Below are 15,326 nucleotides of genomic sequence, written 5' to 3' on the forward strand. Positions count from 1 at the left end.
TCAAATTCACAATTAGTCATTAGGAGAAAACGAATTAAACTTCATAAAAGGCGATTAATATGTTTCGAAAACATGTTTCATTCTCCTGGTTCATTTGAGATCAAAAAGAGGAAAAACGTTCAGTTAAATTTTCAGTTAAGACATTAAAATTTCTATAAAACTGAGAAATCGAATCTTAAATGTACCAGAATTTTCCCTACACGCTTTCGAAACACTTGGGAAAAAAGAATAAAACATAACATTGTGTCAAATTGACTACTCAAAGAAAAGAAAAAAAAGAAAAAAAACACAAAACTTTACAATCTGCAAATTGACCATTAAAAAACAGCAAATTTGTCTAAAACAATATATGCAAATTTGAAACTCAAAAGAAATTACAAATAAAGTGCAAAACAAATATGATTTAAACCAAGTTGTCATTTAAACAACACTCAAAAATTGGGTGGACCCCGATTAAGTTAAAGTAAACTTTTAATAGCAAGAAAACGAAAACATTTTCATAGAGATTTCTATAAATAATAAAATCTAATGTGAGCCTTAAACAGCTAAAACCTGAAAACCTATTTGAAACAAAAATTGAAAAAAAAGGAGAACTTATTGAATTTTTAAGACAACCTTCTTTATCGTAAACTAACTGAATTCTTAATACGACCAAACTGTGTTCTTTTCCAAAGAAAGTAGAATTCAAAGCTGCTCTAGGTTTAAAAAATTATGTTTTTAGTTTTTTGCATATAATTATGCTTCTTTATATATATATATATATATATATATGTAATGATATTTTTAAATCAATTGATTAAATTAAATTCTAATCATATTGCTTAATAATGTGTTGGCGATTCTTTACCTAAATTGCATCCATGTTCCTAAATTTTGGCGAAATCCTCTCTATATTATAAATTATATTAACCTGTTGGCGCATGCCAAATCGACAAACTCATAAATCTGTCATATTACATAAATTCCTTAAGAACACTCCTGATGAGAAGATAGCGTCACCTCGTGATTTCAATTAATATCACTGATTGGATGAGCACCATGACGCACACGTATCTATAAATAGGGCTTCTCCTCGAGGTACAGGAGGAACGCTTGTGAGATGGGCGCTAAAATAAACGTATCACTTTATATTAAAAAATTTGTCTCATTCCTGTTGCCCCGGCTGCACAACACAAATAATGTATGAGATTCTACATTTCATATATGCTAATATTGTTACGAAATGTACAGGCGCAGTAAGATGGCTTCCCCGCAAAGCAGTTTTAGGGTTGCCATAAAATGGCAAAAGAAGGCAAAGTTGCCACATTTGGCGAGAAATTGGCGATATGCCATGGACGGATGGAGAACATTTGGGACGAATTCTTACCGGTTTAGCCCCGAATGATCTCGAACACAAGCCAAAAGCTATATAAACCCTGCTGGTCCGCAGTCAGTGAGTGCCTCCTCTAGCGAGCTGATAGTCATTGAGCGTGTGTCTCGAAGCCTAGCGCCGAGTTAGCCGTCGAGTGCATCGAAGAGTCTCTTAGGGTATCGCGGTTAGTACATCGAAGAGTCTTTTAGGGTATCGCGGTTAGTGCATCTTCGAGAGAGTGTATTAAGCTCCGGGAACGACTGAACCGAGAGTAGGAAGCTGTGCTCTGTGTATCGTCGAGTGCATCGCGAGTTGTAGCGTGTAGAGTTTCGAGAGTACGTGGAGTTCCGAGAACGACGGAGCAGAGTCGGGAGCTGTACTCCAGTGCTTTGCAGTGAAGCTGTCTCCACCGTTATAGCCTGGACAGTGTGAAGGCTGTGTCGCTGATTGTTCCAGCGTGTTTATTGTAGATCTTCGACGACTGTAAAAGTGTTTTGGAGCTGTCCTGATTAATATTGATAAATAAAGTGTGTTTCGATATTCCATCAAGTGCCGTCATTATTCACTTCAAATCCACACGAACCCCGTACGAACGTAAAGGAAGAAAATAACGTAACAACTGGTGTCAGAAAAAAAAAACGCAACAATGTATATACGATTGGTACAGCAGATTGCAACTAAAAAGGAGGTTCACGACTACCTGGTATGACAGTCCCATATAAAAAATTTCAACGTTCTACGGCTACCCGAGTTATGCAAGATACATATGTACTTACAGATGTCAAGAAAAATCTATTCTGAATTAATTTTAAATCCATTTTATAATCCGTTTTGGCAAAAACAGTCCTTTATTCTGTCCATACATACAGATGTTACGCAAAAGCCTCGTTTAAATGGTTTCGAGAGCAGCTGAAATGGATATTTTCGTTGAAATATGATCCCCGAAATTTTTCCTGATTCTAATAATTCCTTTACTTCGTACAAGGAATTAAAAGTGACTAAAAGAAAAGCAGTCCTTCCTACAGTAAAAATGCCTCACAACTGGGCGGAAAGAAACGAAACTAAAGAACAACAATTTGAAACGAGTGAAAATGACCCAGATGAAATTTCAAAGGACGAGGCAAAAAGAAATTCTATACCAGGAAGCTCGAGGTCATTTCCTGTCACGAAAAACTGATGAAATTTCAAAGCAAAATGGATTTTCAGCATTCAGCAATGAGGTGAAGAAAGTAAAGAGAAGCGAAATTTCTGAAGAAGTAAGGGGAAAAGCCCCCGATTGTGATTATACAAGTTGCTTTTGACTGACCTTTGCTTGGATCCCAGTTTTTAGCTACGTGCAGGAAAGAAAATGAAGCAGAAGTGAACCGATTTTCCATATACGTTCATGCTCAAAATCATACAGATTTCATCAGATTTCAATTAAAGCTAAGAACGGCAAATGTGCCTTTCCATGTGTACCAAATGAAGAGTGAAAGAACTATTAAACCAGTCCTGAAAAACAACCGCTGAACAAAAGATATTGATGATGTTTTAGCAAAACGTTGTCTTCCATTTCTAAAAGTGAAGCAGTGAAGCAATTTACGTGAAAAACCAAAGGCATTATTGAGAAGCTTCCATGTATTTCCTTAAACTGGAGAAAAACGAAGATGACCTATCCATTTCTAAGGTTAACAACATTACGCGCAATATAACAAAGAATGCAAGCCTTGGAAGAGGGGGTGACGCAATGGCAGCAGTTTGGTTACGCTTAGCATCTGTGTATCAGTATCATATCCTGTGCGATCCGGGTAAAAATCACGAAAGTGCTGAATGTTCTAAGCCAAAAGTAGCAACCCTTATTTGTTTTCAGTATTGGATCTCATGTCAGCAGCAATCAGGGTTGCCCAGAATATACAAAGAATTTGCCAAAATCTCCAAGAAAGGCTAACCATAAAACAGTAAATCAAATCCTGAAGACTAAGGGAAACTTTCCCGAATTATCGGAAACATTAAAAGCTACCACTCTCACGCCAAACAGGAGAAACTACAGCGAAATACTAAGAAATTTCCACAGAAAATTCAGCTGATATGAACTGGATAAGCATGATAAAAGAAATATTTTCTACTTTAAAAGACCTTGAAGAAACCGATGTCACAAGTAGAAATGCTAACCACCATCTTAAAAAGCAGCAGAACTATTCTTAAATTAGTTCGCACAAGACAATACCGAAGATAGCATCTACTCACATTCATGTTCACTCGTCTCGAGACCTAAATAAGAGACTTGTCATCACAACGGCCACAGTGGGATAATCTCAGGTTACTGGGAAGTACTGTCCAAGCAGTAGATACTCAGTATAACAACTTTTATATCAAAATATCAAATACCGAAAATAGTCTCCAACTCGGCAACAGAGACGAAATTTTTATCATGATCGTATAGAGTCGATGAGTTAATCATATCATATGTCACCAGATCGCAGCACAAGCTTCATATTTTATGCCTTATAGACTAGAGCGTTTCGCACTCATAGTATCATATTTGACTTCACCACCTTAGGATAATAATTCCAATGCATAGACAAATAGAAATTTTTTTCTTAAACGCTTTCAATACCATTATGTGGCACTCGTTCCATATAGAGTTTCTATTCAGCTGTTAGATTTTGCCTTTGAAATATAGAGTTAATTGAATTCCACTTTACAGTTTACCCAGAAGCGATTTTGAAACAGATATGTCTTATGAGCTGAGGGGAATTACTTCTTATTCTCATTCTCCTTGAGATATTTACAGCTATTTATTGTGCCGTGTTTGTGAATTTTTACATCCTTGTACGAAGTATAGACAGTATTGTAATCGCAAAAACTTTCATGTATCATGTTTCAACGAAAATATCCATTTGACCGCTCTCGAACCCATGTGAACGATTGTTTTGCATGATATCTGTGCGTACGGACAAAATAAAGGATCGTCGAATTGGATTCCATAACACACCTTCTCACTTTCGTCGAATAGATATCTGTAGCTCTCGTGTCGTATCGGACCTTCACCTTCTCCTTGACCAAGCTGACGTGTTCTCATGCAAAACTGTGGAACACTTCAAACCATGACTAGAGATCTTGAATGCACTTCTCAGGCGATGAAGGCGCATCTGGAAAGCGAGCAAACAGCAGATCACAGAGAAGACAAAGGGCATGCCTAAAGAGCAACTGAAATGGGGATTAGCGGTCTCGTATACAGCACTGAGACTTCTTGTCCCAGTTTTGTTGGCTTCTAGAAACCAATAGCGAGAGTTTATTAAGGATGGTTTGCTTAAATCTCTCTACCATGCCACCTGAATGTGTATGTAAAGATGTCGTTTGGATATTGTCTTTGATGAGTTGTTTATATAGTTCTTTAATTACAGCCAAGATAAAATTTCTTCCTTGATCAGAATGTAACTGGAGAGTAACAATGTAATGTTGCTATGAGCTATGAAGTAAGATATGATATGATATGAGGGACGCAGTTCGACCCTCCTGGCAGACTTTACGTCGCCCTATGGCCTTTTTGCGGACTGAGCCAGACGAGCTGGAAAGTAATCAATGAAAAAGAGCATGTATTTTGTTACCATCAGCATATCGTGTCAGACGGAGGTGAGGCTTTCGAAAGGCGATTCTACTTGGCGATGCGTTCTAAAGACGTAACATTGCAGCTTTCCTCAGCTGCGTTTCTCCAGTTCTTTCCAGTCTGCACAGGTATCGCAAGATTGGCACCAGTTTTTCAAGTCAGCCCTTGCTTTATCCAGTAGAAGCGCTCTCAGTCCTCCAGTGCCTTCATTAGTCTCAACTGCCTCCCATTGAACTGCTATACAATTCTTTATGGACATCCTGGATCGGAGATTTTGGAAGTATAAGCTGCCATCGGAAAGCATTTCCACCATTCCATTCCAACTTCTGATTCAAGAGGCCGTTTCAAATATGGACTGATTTCCAGGCAGTCTAAAAGTGTTTTTTCATAGAATTATAGATCGAAATTTAGTGCCAGGTATATTTCATATTTAAATAAAATATAGGTGTAAATAATAATATACTAATAAAATATAGGTGTAAATAAAATATAGTTGTAATATAACTATTTTCCAACTAATCCTTCATAACTTCTTCGTCACGTCCTCGGTCTGGATCTGACGGTGTTCAATTTATAACATGACGTAGGACCGGATTAAAAGTCGTCTTTTCCTTTGACACAAGAACAATGTCGACAGATTTCTGGGCAGGGTATTCTAGACATGATATCGGTATTTCTGATAGCAATATTTTCGAATAACGGTTAGTGATGTCATATTCCTGGAGTCTATATCCATCTGCATATTTAGCCTTCGGGATTCCTGAAATTTAAGTCCTAGGTCAACGCTACATGATCTCTTGGGAGCAGAAATGTTCTGCCGTAGAGTTATCGTTAGAAATATTCTACGGCTTTGGAGACCAACTCTGTTTTGGTGACACAGAAATACGTTTCTGGTTTGGACAGACACTTGCTCCAGTGTACGAGACACGTTCTTTACCGCTTATTTTTTGGACAGAACAACACCGACTTTCTCATTATTCGCATCCGTGCCAGGAACAAATGATTGTCGAGTTTAGGATATGTCAAGATTGTCGCGGATGTTAAACACGGTTTCAGTTTATAAAATACATCCTCACATTCTTTTCTCCACAAGAAATTTGCTTGCTATATTTGTTTTTGAGGGGTTCTGAGATGGAAAAAGAAACTCCTTCACAATACTGTTATAGTAAGTGTAAAGCTCCAAAAGTCTCAGCTGATGGACATTTTGGGGGCGTCTCCAACCTTATGCAGAGGATTCGTTTTCTGGATCCGTACAAACACCTTCAGAAGAGATGATGTGTTAGTACCTCACTTCATGCCCGAGCAATTTATGTATTGGCTTACTTTAATTTATAAAGAATCTTCCTAATATTTTGTAAATGCTTTTCAAAACTTTCCCTAACGTTAGTGATGTTGTCATCCCCGTATATCAGACAGGTATCGCAGGAAAGGTCTGTTAGCGTGGTCTCCACATGATGCTGGAAAGTTGCCGGCACACTGCATAGTCTAAATGGCATTACCTTGAAGTCCGAAAGATTTTGCCTGGTGGTAAATGTCGTCTTTTCTCGGCCATCAAGGTGTATCTCTACCTGCCTATTTCTAGCAAGAGGTAGTCTTTCTTCATGACTCCGTTCAATCGGCGATATTCAACAAAACATCCAGTTGAAACATCGTTTCTTCTAACCAGAACAATGCGAGGGGCCCAAGCACTTTCCGAAAGCTCGATGACGCCAATTTCTTGTATGTCCTTTGGACGTTTTCCTACTTCTTCCTGTTTAGTAATCGGTAGAAATCTTGAATGTTGCTTGAATAACACGTAATACTCCGTCTCAGTTTTACGCTGTGTCAAACTAGATCAGACCTGCATCAGAAGACGTGCATGAGAAAATATCTTGAAATTCTCGAATGACACCTTCTGCAACAAGCCTCTTTTCATTTTTTGATGTGTATTTTATAGTAATTTCTATGTTAGGCACTCCAGAGCTCAGGGACTGGAGAACTACTGCTTCTTTTAACGCTGGACATTGGTGCACATGTTCCAAAAACTTCGCCTTGCCTGCTACTAATACTCCGTTCGGGCTGTTACAGTTCTTAGGATATTCCATTATGCCACACTGGAAATATCTGTTTCCAGGTATGGATCCAGGTACTGAAAATTCTGTTCTTCCTTGACTTGTGATATCATTTTGAGCTATTATTTAGTGAATGGATCTGAATCATTCATTTTTAATTCCCAAAAGGTTTATGGCCTTAAAGGCAAAATGCATTTTATTATTTTTAAAAGTTCACGAAAAACAGTTTTTCCTCAAAAAGTCTAATCTTTTTAATATCCGCCACATATGCCGTGCCATTTTAGGCGGCACTTCCAAACATGATGTGAACTTTAAATAAATGCTGATTTTATCTCTGGACACAGTCTGCAGTCTAAGGCTAATCCACACTCCGCGAGATGGCCAAGCTCGGCTGCTTCAAGCTCGGAGCGGTCTTACCTCTCGCATCATGGGTTTTTTTTGCAATTCCTTCGTATGTGGCCTTCACCATCGCACTTCCAGCATTTTAAGAACGGTGTGTTGCCACATATATGTTCTGCTTTAAGAAATTGAACTATTTGGTTAAACTGCATAGACGAGCAGTCATCTGATCCACTGGCTCCTGGATATAAGCAGGTCTGATTGGATGGGGGTCTGTACGGGTTGCTTACTCGGCTGCCTCGAATTTCATGGCGCAAAATAAAGAGCTTTTTTAGATCCTTGACATCCTCCATCCATAGCCTTTTCTGTATCTCAGGATCCTAGATGCCAGCGACGAAGTACTGCAGCCTTGTTTCTGTTGAGCAGTCCGCAAAGGCGAGATCAGACAGCCTTTCAGTATTCATAGCGATCTCATGGAATGGCGATCCGTGGAGATCTCCTGTATCTGCACGCCTTTGTTGGTGAGATTTTAACTGAAGCCAGCTATATGTTTTCAACCACTTCTCGCAAAACCACATACCCGACACGCCAGATACAGATACTAACTTCCGGTTTTCAATGAGAGTAAAAGATATTTTATGCGTCTGCTCTCAAAAACACGGCGAGATGACAGGCCTTAGCTATGAAATCCCAATAACTTGCGCCCTCAACTATGGAGAATTGACACTTGTACACTTTCCAAGAAGTCTTTCCGTCATGTATGAATGGTTTTAGATAGGGTCGAGAAGGCACAGTTATGGGTATAAGCCGTCAGGATTTTTTCCGGCCGTCACTATGGATTTCTTCCAGCTGTCTACTTCCTTGGAAACAGCATAATCTCTGTCATTACTTTGTTGTTCGTCATCAGATGCATTTCTTTCTTCGATTTGCTGTTTAACTGCAAAACCTCTTTCTTTGATCTGTTTTTCGAAAGCAGAAACTTAACAGGAAACTTTACTTCCTGTGGCCTTTCATAATATATTACACAAGAGATACTACAATTTATATATAATTTCATTAAAATTATTTACAATATACAATTCGTGACAATATTTTAATTATTACTTTTTGTTAGGTGCATATTGCCTTTGTTATTCGCAGCTTGTTTGTTGACAATTTTATAAGCAATTCATACTAACTTAATAGAGCTAAAAAACAAGCAAGAAATTTAAGATTTGAAAATACTGCCAAAATACAGTGAAATTCTAAAAAATCATCTAATTTTAGAGTTCTTCGTACTACTGGTTTGCTTTGCACGGCCGTTATACGTTTGACGTAATAATCATTACGCTTATTATGGATAAGTGTTTAGTGCACACGCTTGTAGAGTGAAAACATGACCAAAATGTTATACCAGAAGTACAGTAAATCAAACTGATATTTGGCGATTTGTACAGAACAAGTTTGCGTGTCAAACGCAAATAAAGTACAACTGAAATTTGCCGTTATATAAACGGCCACCGCCGATGTTCGTCATAAAGACCGCTTATTAATAGCAACTAAATCTCTACATTAATGATTAAAATTTTAATTATTTAATCTAAGTAAAATGTAAACATTTAATGATTTGTAGTGTAGATTGCAAAAGAAGAAGAAGTAAATTTTTTTGTTGCTACAAGTATAATTTATCAAAATTAAACATTGCACAAAAAAAATTTCAAATAAATCTGCTTATTTAGAATGTTCAGATAGTTAATGCTAAAATATTAACTGCACAATCGATGCAATTTGAGAATTAAAGTATTTTAAATGTAACTAACTATATTTGACAATGCAGTATCTGCTCATAACTTTTGGACATTTAAAACAGCTACTAAAGTTTATTAGAAAGTTTCCTTTAGACGATGTAAGACTTCTTATTTAATATGTTTTTAGATTATTTGTAGAGATTTAGTTGCTAATTTTAGCTGTTATCTTTCTTTTTCAACATACAAAGTTAGCTGTACTTTTTTCAATGAATTTGGGGTTCAAGGCTGGCAGATTTTCTTTGACAAATTCGCTGTTATCTAGACTTCAACCCTGCTCAGTAAATGTATATGTGTTATAATAAAGTGGCGTCGACTGTCTCACTAACTGCGGTCAGATGTTATTATGAATAAGCAAGCTGGTAAGTGATTTAGCTTAATAATTTTACTCAGACTTGGATGCATTATTTTCGGTGCTTGACTGATCCCCTAACCATCCGGTATAAATCAAAATCAACAATTCTAAACTTATACCTATTTTTATTTCGTTGTCGCTAGTAAGAATAGCTTAGTTCGCTCCCTAGGCTGCTACACCTGTGCAGCCACTCAGTGCTGCCAGGGACTGATCCAGGCAATGAACCCGATGACAACTGTCAGTGAAATTAATGGCCAAATGAATATTTCTTTGCTGTTTTACTAATCATATCATCAGTGTTTCCCCCATGCAAATAAACGAATTCATTAAATCACCGTGAAATAATTTTTTGATAACACTTAATGGAAATCTAACGATTTATGTTAAAAATGAAAATATGTTGCTGCGTAATAAAAGTCAGCTTATTACACAAAGTGCTCCAAATGCCACTGAATATTTAGAAAGCTTATATTTGGAGGAATTTGGTATATGATTATGCAATTTGCATATAAACCCAAAATGTCGTTATTTATTATATCAAACTTTAGCTGCAACTATGACAACCAGATAGCACTCTAGGTATGAAAGAATACAAAATACTTCATAATAAACATTGTATGTCTTAGACCTTATTACTAAAGCTATGGGCAATAGAAATAATCTCTTCGCTACTCCATAGCATCTTGAAAATTGTCTATGACGTTGAGTAATTTTGGGTACCAGTGATCACTCAACGTCAGTAACTCCATGTTATCCCATAAATAAAAATTATAAGATTTCAAGTCTACAGAGATCTGTGCGGTCATTCAAGCGAAGAATGACGGATTTTCTCTGGAAGCTTTCTGTAAGCAGACAATAAGAGTTGTTTTTAAGAAAAATAACCTAGAGTAACATTTCATCTGATAGTTAAAAAATTCAATGTTTCTTTTTTCCTAGTAACGAAAAACGCTTCCTGTTAAATGGTTAAGGGAATGCTGATTTGTGATAATTTTAAAGCAAGTCTTGTATACAGGATTCCAGTGTATAAAATACAACAACAACTATTGCTAAATAATCTGCATGGATGCAACTGTTACTAAATAATCTGCATGACAAAATTCTCTTAAAACAGCCTCATAATTGTATGTATTTATATGCTGAATGAGTAAATATATTAGTTTAGAAGTCAAACAACAAAAATCAGCATTATATTTTCTAATTAAAATAAAATTTGAAAATATAATGCTGATTTTCGTTGTTTGACTTCTAAATTAATACTTGTGAGGCGGTTATTGTATCTTGAGTAAATATATGTTGTAAATTTATTTCAAAAACCAATATTTTCACTTATTTATTCACTTTTTAATATTCTGCACTTTTTCTAATTAGACGATGTTGCTTTTAAATGTGAATTTTGATTAAGTGTGGTAATAGTTACCGAAAAAACGGCTACAAAATTTGTATATTCTATTATTTAATAATTTCATATTAGTATCTTATAGTGACAAGACGTTTGCATAAAATTTAATATTTTTATAAGATATATATAAGTTTCATTATGAAGTCAATGTTTTCAACTTTTAGTAATCTATTTAATGCCGTCATTGCCCATGACATATGGGGAGCAGAATTACCATAAATGAACCATCGCATAAGTTCGGCATTATCATAGTAAGATTCGCATAAGATTTTGTATGTACTAAAATAGACAATTTAGATTTCACTATCCGTAAAATATTCTGATAATGACAAAAAACGAAGTAGACTGATGTCTTGTTTTGCATTCGCAAAGTCTTTTTACCTGCAAACATTTTTATGAGAGAATATCTTATAGTTGCATTTAGTGAAGATATGTTGGTATTTTGAAATCGGCAACTGTATATTTTAAAGAGATATTAATAGTTTTTGGGTTATTTTGATGTAGGTAACAAAATATGCTTTTAAATCTATCGAAAGTAAATTATCGCACTATAATTTATTGAGATAGCTTCATTATTCTATTTCAAAAATACAGTGAGGAGAAATATATTTAAATATTTATAAACGTTACTGAGGGTCGACTACGTGTCGTCCCTTGAATTAGACCGATCTAGTTAAGGTTTTGAATTTCGGGTACTAGTTAAAAGTTCTAAAATAAATAGTTCTAAAACACAAATAACTGTGTCTTCTGTTATGATTGACAACAGTAGTAGTGATCTTACTCTTGATTATAAACATGAGAAAAAAAGATTTAATGGTGTTCTTAATGACATATCGCATAAAATCTACTGCGAAGTCTATCATGTTCTGGAACAGGAGCAAATAGCCCAGAAAATAGTTCCAATAATAAGTAGTCATCATAAACTGAAATTTAAAAAAAGCCAACGAGAAAAATAATTGATGAAATAAAATCGTAAATATTGAACCAAAAGCGCAAAACATGAAAAATCAAGCTATATAGTTTAGCATTATATGAGGAAGAAACAAAGGAAGAAAAGATAACAGAATACAAAAAGTCTCAGTTAAGTCCTTAATCAGTAAGCTAGAGTTTAAAATTCAGAAAGTAATTTTTTTTTAATCAAAGAAACCAGCCTCTTTGATTGGATGATGACACAATTTTCATGTGCTGATTTTTCAATTGTACTTTTTAAATAATTCTAAATCGTACTTTTTAAATAAATTGCATTATTTTAAACATGTAAATAGCCACATTTCTTCTCTTCTCCATCATATCAAAAAAGGGAGCCTGAGAATATGGCTTGAAATATTTAATGAAAGTTAATGAAAAATTAGTTAATGAAAAATGTCAAAGAAAGCTTATTAAATAAAGACAACTTTTTAAAATCAGGCTAAAAAGGCAAGTTTTGATACAGCTATTGAAAAATATTCTTTTGATTTTGAAGGCAATTATACGCAGGTGTCTTTTCTTCAGAAGCAAAAACAGTTTGAAGATTTTTTTCACTTCTTAAGTGGGACTTATGTCTAATCACCCTCGAAATGGATATTGTTCCAACCTAAGCCAAAATAATTTGGCTATTTTGCCTAATTTTAAATATTACATTTATGTATTTCTCTTCCGCTTTACTTAAAGAGAGCTAATTTTTTAATTAAAATTTTTTTGAATTAACTGGTATATGAGTGTTATGTTTACATTTGTAATAATAAGTTTCTTCGTAAAATTTATTAATAAACAGTTTCGTGTGATTCTTTAGTTATAAAAATTACATTTTTACTACTTTTTTAAACTTATTTCATATTTTGTGAAATAATTAAGAAAATAAAAGTTAAGTAAGGGAAAAAACGTAAAGTTGTAAGGATCTTAAGTTTTACTAACGTTTATTTTATTTTAAATCTTTACTATCACTTCTTATTTTCTACTTCCGGCCAGAATTAAAAGCTTTAACTTATTTATGTAAATTTGTCTGGCGAACGCCAAGTACTTAAGTTGTGGCTTTTTGCCAAGCGAGAGAGAGGAAGGAGTTAGTAGAAGCAGGCCGCTTGCCTTAGCAGTTTTACTCGATTGCTGGTTGCCTTCCAGGCCAGAGGTTTAATCCTCTTGATAATTTTAAACGTATTGTAGTGTTAACAGTTCTCTGTACTACATACGGCTTCCTGTTAATATACAGCCAATCTTCCACGTAGGCCCTTGTTTATTATTCCAAAGTTAAGTTAGAGTTTAGTTAATATTTTTATATTCTTACGTTCAGACCACAAGTGGTTGGTCTCTGTATTCCGAAGTACGGAAATCATTGTAAAGAGTGAAAAATAAAGGGTTTCGTATACCCTTCCTGTATATCTTGTCTACTTCCCACATTTATTGAACATAGCTTTAGTAAGCTCCCTGTTCCGAGTCAGGTTCTTGAATGTTCCCCAAGCAAGTAAGGCGGAACACCGAAGCTGATAGTGGCGCCCGACGAAGAAGAATAACCATGGCCGAGTTTCAAGAAGAACCTGTGCTGCCTGTAGAAGCAGCTCAGAATCCAGAAATGCCAGCTGCCGCCCTGGAAGGATTTGGTTACATCGTCCAGACCATGCGCGTAGCGATGAAACCAGAAGCAACATTTAATGGAAACTCACCGGTAATAAGTTTTTTGGAAAAACTAGATGACCACTTCATGATGTATCCCGTGCATGAGTTCCAAAAAGTCACCTTAGCTACCAGCGCTTTGAGGGGCCAAGCGCTTAATTGGTTCAAATGTATAGGCAGAAGTCTCTTGGGTCAAGCGGGAAGTCCCACCTATACTTACGAAAATTTCAAGACTGCCTTAGTAAAAGCCTTCCCTGTCGTAAGGGATCGTGCGAAATTAGAAGCGGAACTTTTCAGCATATACCAGAAATCAATTGAAAATCTCTCAAGCTTTATTTTAAGAAAAATTCACGTCTTCAAACTCTTGTATGGAAACCGTCCGGATCCTGAGATAATTCAAGTGATTTTGCCGAGGTTGCTTACCCAAGTACAAGACTTTATTGAATTAAGGAATCCGACTACACTGGAAAAGTTATTTGAGCTAGCAATCCAGTTTGAAAGTAGAAGAATGGCGGACATTGAAAGAAGACGCCAATATCAACAACGAAACCAATTTGGTGAGCCAAGACCACAGCAAAGTCAAGCACACGGCTACGGAAGCAAAGCGAATCAGTGGGCAAGGAAACCCGAGCATCCAAAAACAGCCGGCGAACGTCGCCAGTTCAATAGCAATCCAGGAAAAAAATCTCAAGGCCAGTGGAAAAAGAAGGAAAGCATGGAAAGAAAAAAAGATTTAAACTAAAACGGATTTCTGCTGACGAGAGGGTGCGGAAATCCGAATGCCAAGAAAACCCCTCTTCCTTCAAGTTAAATACAGTAATGGTGAAAAATTTGACTCTTCCGAAGATTGAAGTCTTGGTGAATAACATCCCAGCCACCGCATTCCTATATACAGGCGCGCAGTGTTCCTGTGTGGCAGAAGATTTTTTTAGGAAGTATTTTCGTAAATATCGCATATATAATTCGGATAATACGACAGTGTTAGCTGCGCAAGGAGAAAGATATAAGTGCATAGATAAATTACCGCTATACATTCGTATCAAGGACGAACAAGTAAAGGTTATGTTTTTTATAGTAAAGAATCTGCAAGCACATATTATCTTAGGAATAGATTTTCTTTCAGAGGCAGAAGCAACGCTGGATTTTAATGAAGCGTCCCTTAAGCTGACGATGAAACCAGTTTGAGAAGAAAAAACGGAACTGCCAATGTTAAACCTTGACCACCTGCCTAAGGAAGAGCAACAAAGAATCCGACAAGTGGTAAGTGAATTTGCTTCGTAATTTAGTGATATTCCTGGATTTACTCAAGTTACTAACCATAGTATTGACACCGGAGATTCAATGCCAGTTCGCCACAAAGCATACCGGTATGATAAGAATAAAGAAAAAATTATAGAATGGCACATTATCGATATGCTACGTAAAAAGATCATAACGCCCATCTCAAGTAGTTATGCTAGCCCGGTGGTTTTATGTAAGAAAAACAATGACTATCCATTAACACATCCAAAAAGGTGGCATTTCGCGATTGACTATCGTAAATTAAACTCCATAACTAAATATCCGGTATATCCGTTACCTATTATTGAAGAAATTCTAAGGAACATAACGTCTACCAGATACATGACGACTTTAGACTTAACGACTGGTTATTTTCAAATAGGGATTAGACCGGAGGACGTGCCTAAGGCTGCTTTTATAACCAAGTCTGGCACTTATGCAATTCCTGCGTATGCCGTTTGGCCTTTCAGGGGCACCGGCAACATTTCAACGATGTATGGACATGGTGCTAAGGCCTGTTCTTGGAAAGTCCACATTTATCTATTTAGACGATATCATTATTACTAGTGATAATCTGGACCAACATGTACA

This window comes from Stegodyphus dumicola, chromosome 2 (assembly GCF_044657685.1).
Source record: "Stegodyphus dumicola isolate Sdum_Otavi_A_Nest chromosome 2, ASM4465768v1".
Lineage (NCBI taxonomy): Eukaryota > Metazoa > Arthropoda > Arachnida > Araneae > Eresidae > Stegodyphus > Stegodyphus dumicola.